This window comes from Benincasa hispida, chromosome 11, assembly GCF_027475165.1.
Source record: "Benincasa hispida cultivar pf3 chromosome 11, pf3_genome.v1.1, whole genome shotgun sequence".
NCBI classification, from domain to species: domain Eukaryota; kingdom Viridiplantae; phylum Streptophyta; class Magnoliopsida; order Cucurbitales; family Cucurbitaceae; genus Benincasa; species Benincasa hispida.
This window is the reverse complement of record NC_143488.1, coordinates 16,883,536-16,901,358: the sequence shown is the minus strand read 5'-3', so window position 1 is coordinate 16,901,358 and position 17,823 is coordinate 16,883,536.

Sequence of the window (17,823 nt, the reverse complement as noted above, 5' to 3'; positions counted from 1 at the left end):
TTTCAATGCATATATGAGAATAATGATGTAGTGTTTTAAATGCATGATGTCTGAGAAAGACCCAGAAATAGCTAGTTAACGTATGAATTCATGACAGGACATGAAACCTAAACCTAGAACAAGAAAGACAGTTAGAGAAGAAGTGCAAGCAGAGAGAGCTGAGAGTAATCAGACTGTTCTGGCAACTTCAAATCCGCCTGTGACCCAAATTGATGAAAAGACAATGGAAGCTAGAATTAGTGAAGCTGTTACATCTTCTTTAATGGGAAAGCTGCAGGAGCTGATTCGTAGCACGATGGCAGGACAGACTACCCAGACCCACGCTCAGGAGGAACCGGTGCCACCCGAGCAGTTACAACAGACTCGACCGTAGGATAGAGACATGTAGGGTCTGTCTCTTGAGACTAAACATCTGAGGGATTTCCAGAAATATGACCCTCGCCCCTTTGATGGATCGTTGGGGGACCCCACCAAAGCAGAGATGTGGCTGTCATCTATTGAGATAATATTCTGTTTTATGAGGTGTCCGGAAGAGCACAAGTTTCAATACGCAGTCTTTATGTTGACTGGTAACGCGAAAATCTAGTGGTGTTCAGCAGAAAAGATGATTGATACTAGTGGTGAACTTGCAACCTGGGAGCAATTCAAGGAGCGCTTTTATGAGAAGTACTTTTCGGCTAACACCCGATACAACAAATAGGCAGAATTCTTGAACTTGAGGCAAAGAGTTATATCGATGGAGGAGTATGAGCAAGAATTTGATCAGCTGTCTTGCTTTGCTCCTGAAATAGTAGCCACCGAGGCAACGAGGACAGAGAGATTCATCCAGGGCCTGAGGAGCAGACTGCGAGGGATGGTGCATGCCTTGGACATCAAGACGTATGTTACGGCACTACGGACCGTCGTGAGGATTGATGCTGACTCCCAGGTGGGAGAGGAATACAGGAGGTCGCTCGGGATTGGGACCATCGCAGGTCAAAAACTTCCCAGACATGATCCTTTATTATCAGGCATCTATAAAACCTTAAACCAAACAATCCATAAAGTATAATTTCCACGTCTTTAAAACTTCTTTAAAATAGATGTGTTGATTGTGAAATTTCGGTCAATCACAAATTGTCATATTATTAATTTAATTTTGATTTATTAATAAACTTGAGATCAATTATAAATTTTCATGTGTTCTCAACTTAAACTAAATGAAAATTATCAAACCAAATGACGCCACTAGTCTAAGCATTGATCCATCGGGCAATGTAAGGCTTTAGTTAGTCTAGTCAAATTATGTCACGTAGCAGATTTAAAACTAAGTTAGCTTGGACTTACTAAAATGGATCGGGAAAAATTTAGATAAAGCATACTTAAAAAAAAAAAAAAGTGAATTAAGCCTAAGCCCCAAAGGCCAAAAGTTGTGCCCAAAATCAACAAAGTTCAAGCCCATACAAGGCTTCCCAAGACTCAAAAATAGAGGAGGTTACCCTTCATTTGAGACATGAAGTATACAAACATCCATCGACTTATTATCATTCACCTAGAGGAATCAAAACCCAGAGTCTCAAAAGCCAGGGAGTCCATTCCAAGATTCAAATTTCGAAAGGTTCAAAAATAAAAGAAACTTCAACAAAATGATTGCCTCTCCAGAATCTACAAGTTGAAGATTCAATAATCTCTTTAGACTCGATAAAATGCTCACAAGTAAATCTAAACAGATCAACAAAGTCAAAGGCCGATCCAAAAAATCAACAAGTCCATAGGCTAATAATTTAAGAAGATCAACAAGTTCAAGGACCGATCATCCAAGAAGACGAACAAGCCCAAGAGTCAATCATCCAAGAATATCAAACAAGTTCAAGAACCAATCATCTAAGAAGATCAACAAATTTATGTGTACTAGTGAAGAAACACGTACAATGCACGTAAAATCTTGTAGTTCTGATTATTTTTTTAAATAGTGGTTTTTTTAGCATGTAATATATAGATATTATACAATTTTGTTTTAGTTATCATAAACTTTTAAAGTTAGATATTTGTAATAGTTTTTATTTTAATGTTCTCATATTATCGTCTTTTTTTTTATTAAAAAAAAGGAAAAAAAAAAGAGAGAACTTACATCTAATACAAATAGAAAAAATTGTTCTAGTAATTAAGGCCCCGTTTAGTAGCCATTTGATTTTTTGTTTTTGTTTTTGAAAATTAAGTCTATTTCATACACATTTTTTATAATAATTTGTATATTTCCTAACTACAATGGTTGAATTCTTAGTCAAATTCCTAAAACAAAAACAACTTAAAAGTTGTCTTTTTTAGTTCTCAAAATTTGGCATGATTTTTTAAACCATTGGGAAAAAGTAGATAACAAATGAAGAAATTTAGAGGAGAAGTAGTGCCCATAAGCTTAATTTTAAAAAATAAAATGGTTACAAAACGGAAGCTTAAATTATCGAATTAATATTTTAATATCCAGTATTGTAATATATATAATGCAAAAAATTTTATTCTAATGTTATCATATATCTACTGTGAAGTCACATGAAATGATGCACTATTTCACCATATTAATTATTACTTTCACTAAATTAAATTCTTTATATTTTTTATTTTCTCTGAACTTTGGATTTCATAGTGTTATTTTTTCAAGAATGTAAATGCAAGTATTTATTTTGTTTTTGTTTTACACGTGCATCTCACATATACATTAGAATAATCAACACGCCAATTCGATGTGTGTAACCACCTCCATCCCCAAGAGATGCATCCAATTGGCATCTATTGCATCCAATTGCACTTATTCAACCTAAGACTTTACTTTTATATATATAAATTTATTTTGTAAAATAAAAATTAGAAAGATCACCTCCACTATCTTTCCAGACACCTACACTCGAAAAGTCACAACCAAAGGGCACTACATAAATTTATGGATAATATAAGGGCAAAAGGGACAAGAATAAGTTTACTATGTGATTTTGAGTTGATTTTGAATGAAATCAAACGAAAATAGTTATAAATCAGTAACAAATGGTTTTAATTGATTTTCTTATAAAAATCTACGCTTAAATTGATACAATTATTAATCTGGAGTGTTTGGGGTCAGGAGCGGATTTGTTTAGTCTCACGAGGTGTTTAGGGATTAATGTTTTTAGTCGTGAGGCTCCACGGTAGATTTAAAAACTCTTTGGAACAAATTAGGAGCGGAGTTGCCGGAGGTTAATGCAACCTTTAACACTAAGTCAAAAAGCAATTTGGAAAAAATCTTAACCGGTTTTTTGCATTTGGTAAAACAAATTTAAATAATTAAAATCACTTTTAAAAACACGTTAATTTCACGTTGACTTTAAAAGCAACAGTATCCTTCTAGTTTTTGGATTTTCCTAAAATCAGGTAGAATTTTTAATTAATATTTAGTTTTCAATTTTATACTTAAAAAAGAATATTTATTTATATATTTATCTATTTCTCACCAAATCAAATCTATTTTCTATTCTTATTTCTCATCGAATCAAATCTATTTTCTATTCTTCTTTAAATTTTTTTTTTATTTTTCATGAGTTAAATGCATATTTTTTTAAAACAAAAAAGTATTCCATATTCTTTTATATATATATATATAAATAAAACTATTTTCCTTAATATTTAAAATTAATCTATAACAAACAAGATTTATCATATTAAACAATTATTTAAAATTTTAAATTACAAAAAAAAAAAAAGTTGATTATAAGTCTATTTTAATTATTATATCTAAAATAAGATGTTTATGTATTTATTTACCGACCCTCTAACCTATTTTTTCAAGTTTAAGCTGAAATTTATCAATCACTATTTTACTTCTTTTCACAACTGATTTTTCTAAAAAAAAATTACTGTCAACAATTATTTTAAAAGCTACAACAATCTCAAACGGAGTCTAATTTTCTCCTAATTCTTAGGCCAAACATGCCATTGAGATTTTAATTATATTGATAAAACTTCCAAAGTAGGTATATGAGTTAATCTTTTCCCTTATTATTTTATATTTGTAGGTATTCTAGCTAGCTTGCATGCACATCTGACTATCCTTCGTGTAACCCATGTATTAAATTCTAGTAATGTAGCCACCATGGCTTAAATTCACCATTCTCTCTCGATTCCTTATTATTATATTATTTTTATTGACCATAGGTCAACCCATATATACTTTTGTAATATTGCATAAGGTTTAAATACTACTTTAATCCCTATACTTTTGATTTTAGTTTATTTTGGTCTCTGTATTAATGAATAATTTGAAAGTACAGAGATCAAAATGAATCAAAGTTAAAAGTATAGGGATCAAAATAAATATTTTAAAAGTACAGGGACTAGGGATGGCAACAGGGTCGGGGCGGGGATGTATTTCCCATCCCCGTCCCAACCCCATTCCCCGTTTTGGGGGGTCGGAGTCGGGGTGGGAGAATCCCTATTCGGAGATTCGGGTCCAAGGAAAAAATTCTCATTTTTTATTTTTTTATTATTTAAATTTAACTAAATTTAGTATTTACATTGTAAATTTTATGTAAGAAATTAGTATTATTATTACATATTTTTTTTAAATCAACCATTAAAAAATTATTTTATTGTTTTTTTATTATAAGTTAATAAAAAAATTAAATTTATTATATTAAAATTAAAAATTAAAAAAAAAAAACTGAAACAGTAGCTTAGCTACGGTTTCAGTTGTTTATCTATATATATATATATATCAACAATTAAAAAAAATCAGGACGGGGGCGGGGATCGGGTTCGGGGTGGGGTGGGGATCCCCTCCCCGGGACTCGATTTAAATCTCCAGTTTGACCCTGTACCCAATCAAATCGGGTATTTCCCACCCCAATTGGGTAGATGACCCGTAGGGACCCAGCCCGATCTTGCAGAAAATTTTGCCATCCCTAATAGAGACCGAAATAGTATTTAAACCTATTAAATAACATGTGAATCGGAAGAATACCTATGAACTCTTGAAGAAAATAGAAATGTTTTAATGGTCAAGCTAGCTAGACATATATTTTTTTTCAATTTCGTCTTTGATTTTTACATTACTTTAAGTTAATTTATAAACCATGTTTTTTTTGTTCAAGCATAGTTTCAGTTCTTTTAAAAGAAAAAGTTTCATTTTTTATCAATTTTGTTCAAGAAATAGTTTCAAATTAATATGGTATAGTTTTGAGTTTTGTATCAGTTTGACTCATAGGATTTGGTTGAACCTCCAAATGGTTCTTAAGCTATCTTTATCCTACTTGAAAAAAAACACTAATTAATTTTCTTTTACATATCCCTAAATATGGATACAAATACAATCAACTAAGACTAACACAGTTAAATAAAAAATATTAGCTGATTGTCGGCTTAAAAAAAAAAGAAAAAAGAAAAAAGAAAGAAAGATCGAATGACAACCATGCTCATTGTGAGGTTTGACTAAATTGTTGAAATCCGGGTTAAAATCCATATATCGAGTACATTGGAAAAAAGATGTTATTTAATCTTTCTTGAAAGAAAAGATTGTCACTATTTTAGGGAGGTTTGATTTACCAACCTGAGTTAAATTGAGTTAGTATAATATACCAACTCAATATTTGGCCGATCAACTTTAAGTGTTGGTGGAGTTGAGTTGGTAATTTTACCAACTCACCACAGATATCCCTTCTTCCAATGTTTTCATTGGCTTCACTCATTTACTGGGACTATTGATGCCACATTCTGAGAATCAACTTCGGGTTTCAACAACCACCTCCGATGACAACTCTAGTGACCAACTCCGACGACCAATTCGGGCTCCAATAACTGCCTCGGATGACAACTCCGCTGACCCAACATAGACAACTAGGTAACCACCTCCGGAAACAAACTTTGATGGCTAACTCCGACAACCACCTTCGTAGGCTCCAACAACCACCTCCGACTATAAATGCCGATGAAGTCACCTTTGATGACCACCTTGGAGCGAGCACCTCCAACGACCAACTCCGGGTTTTAACAACTACCTCCGACGACAAAACTCCGGCAACCAATTTTAATACTACCTTCATGCAACCAACTTCGAGCTTTGACAACCACCTCCGATTACAAACACCGATGAAAATCATCTTTAATGATCAACTTCGACGACCACCTTCGTGTGACCAGCTTCGGACTCCGAAAACTACCTCCGATGACAAACTCCGACGACCAACTCCATTACCACCTTCATGAGACCAACTGTAGGCTCTGACAGCTTCCTCCAACTACGAACTTCAACGAAAATCATCTTCGATAATCAACTTCAATACACCACTTTCAACATTGTAAGACTGATAATTGTTAAAGTATGTTGTAGTGTTGATTATATAAGTAATAATATTGTGTCTATATTATGTGCAATATTTATATGTAGAAATTTATAAAATATATTTTTATTCAATTGAATTCACATATCAAATGAGTGTTAATAATATTTAGAAAAGTATGTATGTAGTGAATAGTTATGTATGTAATTGAATAGTATGTAACACATAATTAAAGAGAAAAAAAACCCCATAAAATGGAGATTGTTTTTTGGAACATTTTCTGGCAAGAAATAATGAAAAATGGAGATTTATTCTCCGATGATCCTCCAAATTTTGAGGCAGCGAGAGTAAAATTGTTGAAAAAATGTGATGGCATTCAATTGTCTGCTAAGATGATGAGAGAAATTCAATTAAAAAAAGTTCATGACAGAGTAAAAATACAAAGTAACAATGGGAAGAAGAAGAAAAAGAAAAAATGATGATGAAATTCATGGAGAAAAATTAGGAATCAAAAGTGTTGATTTCTCTTTGATTTTTCATTTTTTTTAACTGCATTCCTGCAAGAAATATAGTGGCTTAATCAGTTAATTGTTGTTCATTACCTAAAAAAAGAAAGAAAGAAAAACTTTAAAATAATTAAAAGAAAAAATTGTAATAATCCATATTTTATTCAGCCCAAAGATGGGTAGAATTAGTAAATAAAAAAATTTCAAAAAAAAAATAGTCATCATAAAAATGGATTATTTAGAGTTCAAAAAATTATACCAAATACCCAATAACTTTGGAAATGAAACATAGACATATGAACTTCACAGATATATGAACTCTACAAACATATGAATTCTAGACATCATATCTCAACTCAGTGCCCCAAACAACCTCTTATATTTATAAATGGTTTTATAATTGAAGATGATTTATAAGATCGGAAAGAAATTAAGCTACCCACCAACACATTTAATATATGTATGTATGTATGTATGTATGGCATCAACGGTCTATTTGTAGAGGCCCAAATGAGATTTGACCCAACTTTTAAAAAAATTATGTCTAATGATCTTTTGCCTACGTCAGCATGGGATGAAATACTAAATAGACCAAGATTAAAAAGTCTTATCGTTTCATGCTCATAATTCTTGCTTCTTTCGATTCGCTCGATCTGTAAAAAAATTGTATTTTTTCTACATTCTTCTCTTATGCATTCTTCTTCCTCCTCTTCCTTCTCTTCTTTTTTTTTTTTTCTTCTGCATTTTTCCCTTCGATCTTTTTCTACCTCTTCCTCTCCTCCTTTTGAATCAAAGATGAAAGTAGGAGTGTGTGAGATGAAGAATTGAAGCAAGACCAATGAAATGAGAGCAAATGAGATCGATGAAGTAAGAGCGAGAGTCCGAACGAAAAAAAAATTGAAGGAAAAACGCATACTTGATGAGAAAGAAGCAAGAACTGAGAGGAAAAAACAAGAATCGAGAGGGGAGGATGAAGCGAGAATCATCATGCGTTTTGAGGTCAAATAGATACTTTCACATGCTGCGGACATAAGTAGAAAACCATTTTTTATCGTTTTTAACATTGAGCTACTTTTCATTTGGGTCCCTTAAAAGAGGCCATTCGTACAAATTTCCTACACACTTTTGCTTTGAATGAATAACTTTTGGTTTTCCTTTTACTTGAGTTATAATTAAGGTTCTACATTATTCAGGTCTCGATTTAATGAAAATATTGATGACAATGGAAATTTTGGAAAACTTTATGGAAATTGTTATAATTAGTTAACAAAACTTTGATCTGACACTTAAAGTAGACTATAATTTATCATTTTAATCATCATTTCTATAAACGAAGACAATATTTAGATTTATATTATACATGTCTATGTAAATGTTGATGCGAGAGCATAATTTTTTTAAAAAAAAGGAAAAAATTATAAAATAATATACAATTTAAAAATATTTTGAGGTCAATTGATGTGAAAATGAAAGTTTTGGATGGTAAAAGAAACAAAACTGACATCAATTCAATTTTCAAATGAAATGCTATGAAAATTTATTGAAAAAAGTTTGAATGATATTAAAAATAAATAATATTATAAATATAATATTTAGTGTAGATATTTATAACCTACATATGTTATAATATTTCACAACCTCCAGTTGGATACCATATTGTAACATATACCATTCTATATCCTATAAACAGTGATCTATGGTACCCTTGTATTATACACCACAATTGAGTTTAATATTTTTTTTCTCTCTAATTTCTCTTTTTGTTCTTATATCGTTCTTGTTTTTACAACATGTAGGTTCTTTTTGTGTGTATTTTTCTAAAATTCCATTTTTTGATTCAAAATAAAGGTGATAATTGAGAAAAGTTGTAAATTAAAGGTAGCAGGTTGAAAAAGCTTCATCCTTTTGTCAGAAATAACAATATCATGTGAAACTATACAATTGCATATAATTATGATCATAAAACAGAAAAAACTTGAATTAAGCTAACGTAACTAATTTCTAAAAAAATTTAAAAAATTTCAAATTTTCATCGAAGGAGGAAAAACAAAATTCTCCCTTATCAAAATTTCGAGACCATTGAAATCTCGAAACTTCGAGATTCTGATTGTGAATTTTCACCTTGGTTATAATAAATAAAAGAATTTAGTGCTAATTGTAGGAATTTTTTAATTTTTAATTTTTTTTAAAAAAAAAACTTATTATAATTATAATATAGACTTGAAATTAGTTGTTTTGTAAACTGTTTTCAAATTGCGAGCATTATGATCATGCGAGGATGCGTTAAAATACGAAGAAGAAGGAAAAAAAAAACTGTAAAATCTTACAGTTTCAAAACACGAGAAAAAAATCTTTGCAAAAAAAAGAATAATAATAATAATAATAATAATAAATAATCTAAAATAATCTAAACAGTCCTTATTTGCTCACTGAAAATGCAAGATTTGATTTTGGTGTGGTGTCTACCATAAAACCTCTGATGCTTAAGCCACTATTTCAAGGAGGCTAGAGATGAGGGAGAAAAACTTATTTTTGGTTGTGCCTATGACCCCCTATTTATAGTATGGTAGATTTGAGAATTCAAACCTAAAAAGATTTTAAAAAAAAAAAAAGTTAATTCGGACTGACTAAGGGAATTTGGATCATGGTCTATGAGAAGCAAATCTTCTGTGATGGAAAATGGTCTACCTCGGTTTCGGAGGATAAATTGGGCCAAATGGCCCAACTCGCCTTGTCCTTAGGCGAGGAGGGCGGGTTAGGCCATTTAGGCCAACTCATCTCAGCTTGGACAAATTGGGCCTTTTGGCCCAACGCCTTTTCTTTTCTTCTTCCATCCACTTATTGGTCTATATATATATATATATATAAAAAAAAAGTTGTTAGTAAAAAAGTCCCTAATTGTACATTCGCAGTATTTCTTTTAATAATTTTCAATCATGCAATAAAGAATTTAGTGATATTTGTATAAAACCAATAATTGTGTTTGGTATGTGTGTGCATGGCATCCAATAATTATTGGACCATGATTGAATTATTTATAGTGTTTCAATAATGAGTGCATCTCACTCAATAAAATATTGAATCATAACGGCTAAATATACAAATTGCTTATTTCATAAGCATGTTTTACATTAAATAATCCCTTCTAGTTTTATTTGATAAACTAAACCTCTTAAGCAATAAAAATAGGGTAATTAAAAATTTCAGAATGCCCCCTTCAAGCAATTATATATATATATATTATAAAAAAGAATAAATATTTGATATGTGTCCACGTGAAAATCCCCTTAGTGCAGCTAAAATGCAATATATTAATTAGTATAAAAGAAGGAAAAATCTTATAAATAAAAAAATTCCAAAAATATTTACACTTTATAGCAAAAACTTCTAAAAGTATTTATATTTTTGAAATTTTTTTGTTATTAAATATAAATATTTTTTTATATTTAAAAAGGTCTCATAAAAAATGTCATTAGAATAATAAAATAATAATAAAAAGAAAAGAAAAAAAAACCAAAGCCCTTTTCCTTTAAAGAAAAAACAAAAACTCGCCAAATAGAGGAGGCACATAACAATCAAGTTCTTTGCGATACTTCGACACATTTAAGCTACGTTTACTAATTCGTAATGAGAATAGGTGTAATGGTAATAGGTTAGAATTATAAATATAATTAGATTGTTTTTTATCACTTTTATTTAGAATTATGAATTTTGTGACATCTACTATTATCGTCACTGTTATCTTTACCTTTGAATGTCAAACAATAACGGTAACGATAATAGTAGAGGTGTCGAAATTCATAACTTTTCCTTTGAAACAGAAGCAATAATGGTAATTGTAACAGTAACGATACGACGCAATTTTCAGACACAATTGAATTGAGCAACTTCCGCTCGTCAACCAATTTGCGTTTTTTAAATTATAGAATTTGGAAGTAGGCTCAAGATATTAGTACAAGTGCAGAACACGAATAAACAACTCCAAAAATAATCATATGGGGCCAAATTTTTACATTACCATTGATTTATTATGTTTTTACTATGGTTGACCTTATTGTAGAGCATTTAGAACACATTCTTCACCCGTCTTTCCTTATCAAACAAATCTTATTCAATTGAACTTTTCAATAGATTAAAACGTGATATCCTTTATCAATAGGTCAGGAGCTTAAATCCTCATTTCCATATTCAAACTAAGAAGAAAGAACATTTCCTCAAGCTTTGTGTTTCTTTTCAATATTGTTTTTGAGCAACTCAATATTTTAATAAATCTGTATGATTTTTTAATAAATAATCTTAATTTATACCATCATTAATAATATTTTTTTTTTTTGTAAAGCTTAAATATAATTTCTATTATAAATATTATGATAATAGATGCCCATTAGATGCTGTCCATTGACCATGTGTCATGCCCTCATTTTTCAAAATGTTGTTCATATATCTCAACATTACACATTATTAATACTCATGTAATCCACCTCCTACTTACCAAATTGTCTATAAATAATGGCATTTTGTGGGTGTGGGTTTTGGAATAGACAAAATCCAAAAAGATCGGAGAACGTGGAGAAATCAATCATTTTTATTTTATTCACTTATTTTATTTATTTATTTCATATATTTATTATGTTTAATTTATTTTATTATTATATTATATTATATTTATTGTAATATTATATTTTATTGGTATTTGTGTTCCCGTTGTGCTCCTCAAGTTCACAACACGTTATCAATACGAACTCCTATCGTTTTACTCGCTAAAAGTAGATCCTAAAGGTATGTCGGTTTTTTTCTCTTCGTTATAATCAATAAATTAAATGTTGTTTTAGATATTTTATATATATTAAATTTCTAATATAAATATAATATTTTGTAATAGTGTTACTGTGAAAATATTATAAAATTAAAATTTGTAGCATTTGATATTAATGGTAATAATTATTTGTCATCAGAACTTGATGACAAAATACACCCGGATGCCATAAAAATGAGATCATCGGAAAATAATTCTTCTTCCTAAAGCTCGTCGTAAATTGAGGCACTGAGACTCAAAAATTTTAAATCAATATATTAGAGAAGACATTTTTCTATATTTCAGACATGCTCTTGCAGTAGCAATATCGAGAGAAATGTTTTAAATAGTATTCTGAACTAATTTATGTCTTCTCGTGGCTAAACAAAATAACAAGTTATTGATAAAAAAATCATGAATCTCGACTAACTGGAACAACACTATTCCCTAAAGTGAATGTTGTGAATGTTAATAATCGTGGTCGAGGTTTTGGTCGCGGTCGTGGTCGTGACTGTGCCAGGAGAAAAAATAATTATTATTTTCGTGGTGGTCATTCTAATTATTCAAATTTCAAAAGAACTACACAAAATGATGATCAAAAAAGAAAAAGTCCACAAGATAATAGTTCAAAAAGTGCTGAAAAGAAATGCTTCCGATGTGGAATGATAGGGTAGTGGTCACGTATGTCAAAACATTTAGTTAATCTCTATCAAGCCTCCCTAAAAGAAAAAGGAAAAAATGTAGAAGCAAATTTTGCATACCAAGATAATGAGATATTTTACCCGTCCAGTATAACAGATTTGGATGTGACACATTTTTTTTAAATATCCTAAAGAGAAATTGGCACAATTGATGGCATAACAAGCGTTTCTTTTTATTTTGAGAATATTTAGTATTAATATTGTCCATTTTTTTTATTTTCATTTTTTTCCTTGGTTAATATTAAATGTTGTATATTCCAAGTGTTGTTTTTCTTATTGTAATTGCTTTCTTTTAATGAAGAAACTTGAATTATTTTCATATGTTAAGTGACTAAAAAATTAGCAAAGAAGATTTATATCTGGCAGACAGTGCAACTACACATACAATACTTACAAGTAGAAAATATTTTTCCAAACTGACAATGCTGAAAACAAAAGTTAATACAATATGAGGTTCTGCAAACCTGATTGAAGGCTTTGGAAAAACAAATATTATTTTGCCTAGAGGAACAAAATTTACAATTGACAATGCATTATTCTATAGTCAATCAAAGAGAAATCTACTTAGTTTTAAAGATATACATTGCAATGGTTATCATATTGAGACTAATAGAAAGAACAATATGGAGTATCTTTATATCATATCTACTGTCTCATATGAAAATCGTATACGGGAAGAATTGTCTACTTTATCTTCTAGATTATATTATACTCATATACAAGTAATTGAAACATATGCAACAATGAACCTAAAGTTCATGAATCCAGACATATCTATAATTTTGCATGACAGATTATGTCATTCAGGGTCTATAACGATGAGAAGAATTATTGAGAATTCAAATGGACATCCATTGAAGCGCTAGAAGATTCTTCAATCTAATGAACTATCATGTGATGCTTGCTCTTAAGGCAAATTAATCATTAGACCATCACCAGTCAAAGTGGGAACTGAATCACCTCATTTTTAGAACGAATTCATGGTGATATATGTGGACCTATTAACCCACCAAGTGGACCATTAAGATATATTATGGTATTAATAGATGCATCCAGCAAATGGTCACACGTGTGCTTATTATCAAGTCGAAATCTTGCATTTGCAAGATTACTTGCTCAAATAATTAAGTTAAGAGCACAATTTCCTGATCATACTATTAAGACCATTCGCCTTAATAATGTTGATACATTTACATCACCAACTTTTGATAATTATTTTATGTCAATTGGGATGAGTGTTGAACATCTTGTAGCTCATGTTCATACACAAAATGGTTTAATCGAATCGTTCATAAAACGTTTGCAGTTAATTGCTAGACCATTGCTTATATAAGCTAAGCTTTCCACATCTGTATGGGGACATGCTATTTTGCATGCAGCGTCACTTGTACGCATTAGGCCAGTAGCTTATCATAAATACTCGTCATTACAATTAGCTTATAGTCATGAGCCAAATATTTTCCATATGAGGATTTATGGATGTGCAGTATATGTTCCAATTGCTCCAACACAACGTACTAAGATAGATCCTCAAAGGAGGTTAGAAATATATATTGGATATGATTCCTCATCAATTATTAAATATCTTGAACCCCTGATGAATGGGTGATGTATTTATTGCACGATTTGCTGATTGTCATTTTAATGAAACAACTTTTCCAACATTAGGGGAGGAATTAAAAAGTTGGAAAAATAAATTACATGAAATGCATTGTTATTGTCTCATTTAGGTCCTCGTACAGATTAATGTAAATCTGAAGTTTAGAAAATAATTCATTTACAAATATAGCAAATCAGTTACCAGATAAATGCAAAGAAAGTGACTAAGTCACATATATCAGTTGCAAATGCTCCATTAAATGCAGTAAGTTGTCATTAATGAGTCTGGGGCACGCCAAAAGCGTGATAGACTATTCGATTCCAAAGATAAAAATTCTCAAAAAAAATAGTCAATAAATGACTTGGTTAAGAATATGAATGTTTTAGAAGAAATCTTAGATATGAGTAATCATAAGGATATAGAAGTAAATGAGGATAATAATGAGATCCCAATAAATTATGGAACCATATAAGTTGACAACATATTTGCATACAATGTCACTCACAATATTATTTATGAAAGTGAGTATGAAAATATCGACATAGAAAGGATTGACTTACGCAGAAAGAAACAATCCAATACAAATAAACTCATTTTCCAAATCGTAAGGATTAGTAGTCAAGGCATCAGAGAATGTTAAACATGTGGGATACAAGTGGAGTATTTATAAAACAAATAGAATGAAGTCACAAGATATAAAGTAAGACAAATCCCATAATAATTCTCGCAATAGACTAGTATTAATTATGAGAAAACATATTCTCTAATGGTTGATATACAATACCATGAGATATTCAATTTATCTGATTATGTATGAAAAGTTTAATATACATCTTATGGATGCAGTCATACCACATTTATATGGATATCTTAACAATGATATTTATTTATGAAAATTCCTGAAGAATTAAAGGTACCATAATCTTATAATTCAAATATTAGAGAGATTCTTATAAAATATTCCCGACGAATGTGATATAATCTATTGGGGTGTATGCCCTAAAGCCTCAAAGTTTTATATTAGTTGAATCAATGGTTGATTAATTTTATATTACTTGTGTAATAATCCATTAACCTAAGATCCAAGGTTATCTTATGTAACTTAAACATGTATGTGGAGACATACAGGTGGATCACATTTAAGTGATAACCTAAATGGTTTGTAATATATGGATAAGTTTTGGTGTCTTATCCTAGTAACACTACTGATACAGCCCGATTTTTAGTTATTACAATTGTTGTAATGTACTACAAATGATCTGATCCTGATCATTTTTGTGGAGACGTGTGATCAAAGGTATCTTATACAAAAGAGTTTGTATAAAGATCGAACTACGAAATGTTAAGTCTCTCTTTATAACGCCATTGCTAAAAGAGACTTACATTCCACCAGGATAACCACAGGTGATTTGACCTTAATCCTGAGTGAGTTGTGAATTCCTGCCTATAAAGGCGATCCTTTGGTTTGTATAGATGAGAGTGGCCAGATTCGCCAACTCAATAAGCCTACCATTTTGGAGATTCGTCTTATTGGGGAGCTGAGAATACAACTACACAATAAGGAATTCGCTCCTTTCCTATAATTAGGGTAAGAAGATAAATTGCTCCCTTAAGGCTGATTCCGAAGCTTGAACAATGAGGTGTCTCACTCTCTCCTGGCCTGAGATTAGTCATAATTGGACTATGAGTTCATTAGAGAAATCAATGGTACTTAAGAAGGTAAATGTAACTACAGGGGTAAAACGATAATTTGACCCAATGGACATATGAATATATCTATAGTGCAAAGAGTTCAACTGTCAGTTTTTAGTGGAGTGACTGACAGTTAATGAATGTTGATTAATTTGATTAAAAGAGTTTAATCAATTAATCTCGTATCATTGAAGCTTCAATCAATAGGTCCATAAAGTCCTCTTATTAGCTCAACGAGGACTAATGAGAATCAAATTAATTTTGGTTTAATTTGAATTGTTCAAATTAATTAAAGGGAATTTATTGTATAAGATACAGTTAGATAATGTATGTTGATACATTATATAATTTTATGAGAGAAATAAATATTTGAATATGGTTCAAATATTAATTATATGAATATGATTCATATAAAAACTATATGTTAAAATTTAATGTGAATATGATTCATATTAAATTTATATAGTTTTATGAGAGAAATGAATATTTGAATATGATTCAAATATTAATTTTATGAATGTGATTCATATAGGAACTATATGTTAAAATTAATATGAATATGATTCATATTAAATTTATATATTTTATTGAGATGTGTTATAATTTGAATATGATTCAATTATTATTTATATGAATGTGATTCATATAAAAACTATAGGTTAAAATTAATATGAATTTGATTCATATTAATACCTTAGGTTATTTGAGAGAATAATAAACTATAGTTTATGTTACATGTGATATAATATTAACTATATGTTATAGGGGTCTTTTTAAATATAAAAAATATTTAAAAATATTTATACTTTATAGCAAAAAGCTTCAAAAGTACAAAGCACTTTTGGAATTTTTTGCTATGAAGGGTAAATATTTTTTGAATTTTTCTATTTATCAAAATTTCCCTATGTTATATGTTATATATGATATAACAAATAGTTTAAATATATATTAGAGTGGTTAATGTATATATTAAATTCAAATTTAGAATTTGAATTTAATTCTTTCAAATTTAGTTAAATAAAGGGGAATGAGTTATAACTCCCTCATCCCTTAATCTCCCCTCTCTCACATAACAAAAAAAAAATGGAAAGAGAAAGTATTTTCTCTCTCATGGTTTCTTCCTGCACTCTGTGTTTTTGCAAAAGAGTTTTTGAGCATAGAATTTTTACCTCAATCATCTCCTTCCCTCTTCCTAAAATTTAAGTGCAAGCCCACACTTCTGCACAATTCCCATCCCTGAGAATAGGAGGACCCCATGGTAGTGTCTGGTTGTACTGTTCGTGAGATCGGGAGAAGATAACACGATTTGGAGAGGAACATGAAGAATTGGTCTTCAATGAGTATGTGATTGCTTAATCCCTCTTCTCCATATTTTCACAGTAGATAGCATGTTTAAGTGAAAATCATTTATCGTTTTCTATCACATTGAATTTTGTACATTCTGTAAAACGAAATCTTTGCTTCCACTGCGGGAAATTCCACTCCCTTCATAATCGTCTTATTCAATATTTGTTGGTGCGAGGATACAAAAATTCATATCCTTTTATAAAGAAATCATGACCTGAGATTTACTATATGTTGATGATTTGAGTAGAAACTCCTGAAGAGATTTCAAAAACAATAAAATTTCTGAAGAAAGATATTGAGATGATAAATTTTATCTTAGCTTGTAAATAAAGCATAGAGCAAATGAAATTGCATCAATTTATACATTAAAGATCTTTTGTGGATTATGTACATCATTGAATACTCCTATGGTGGTTCATTCACTCGATGTGAAAAGGATATATCATCAGATCTCAGAAAGACGATGAATAATATTTGGCCTGAAGAACCAAAAATTTTGAAACATAAGTGCACTTATATAGCTCTACTAGTTTATACACTGCATTTTATAGTATTTTTCAGTAATTTTGTTACATATATATGATGTTCCTCCAAAAGGAGAATATTGGAGTAGAGTTAAACATATGGTACCTTTTATTTGAGAATTAGTTTGCATTGACTTATTTTATTATAATAAATCTAACTATGATCTAGTTGGTTGTGAAGATGCAGGTTAGTTATCTAACTCATACAAGCTAGATCTTAAACAGGTTACTTAGTACATGGAGAAGAATTTTTATATCATGACAATCTGTGAAATAGACCATAATGACTACTTCCTGAAATCATGCTGAAGTTCTTGCAATTCACAAGGCTAGTCGAGAATGTGTATGGCTAAGATCAATTACTCAGCACATTCATA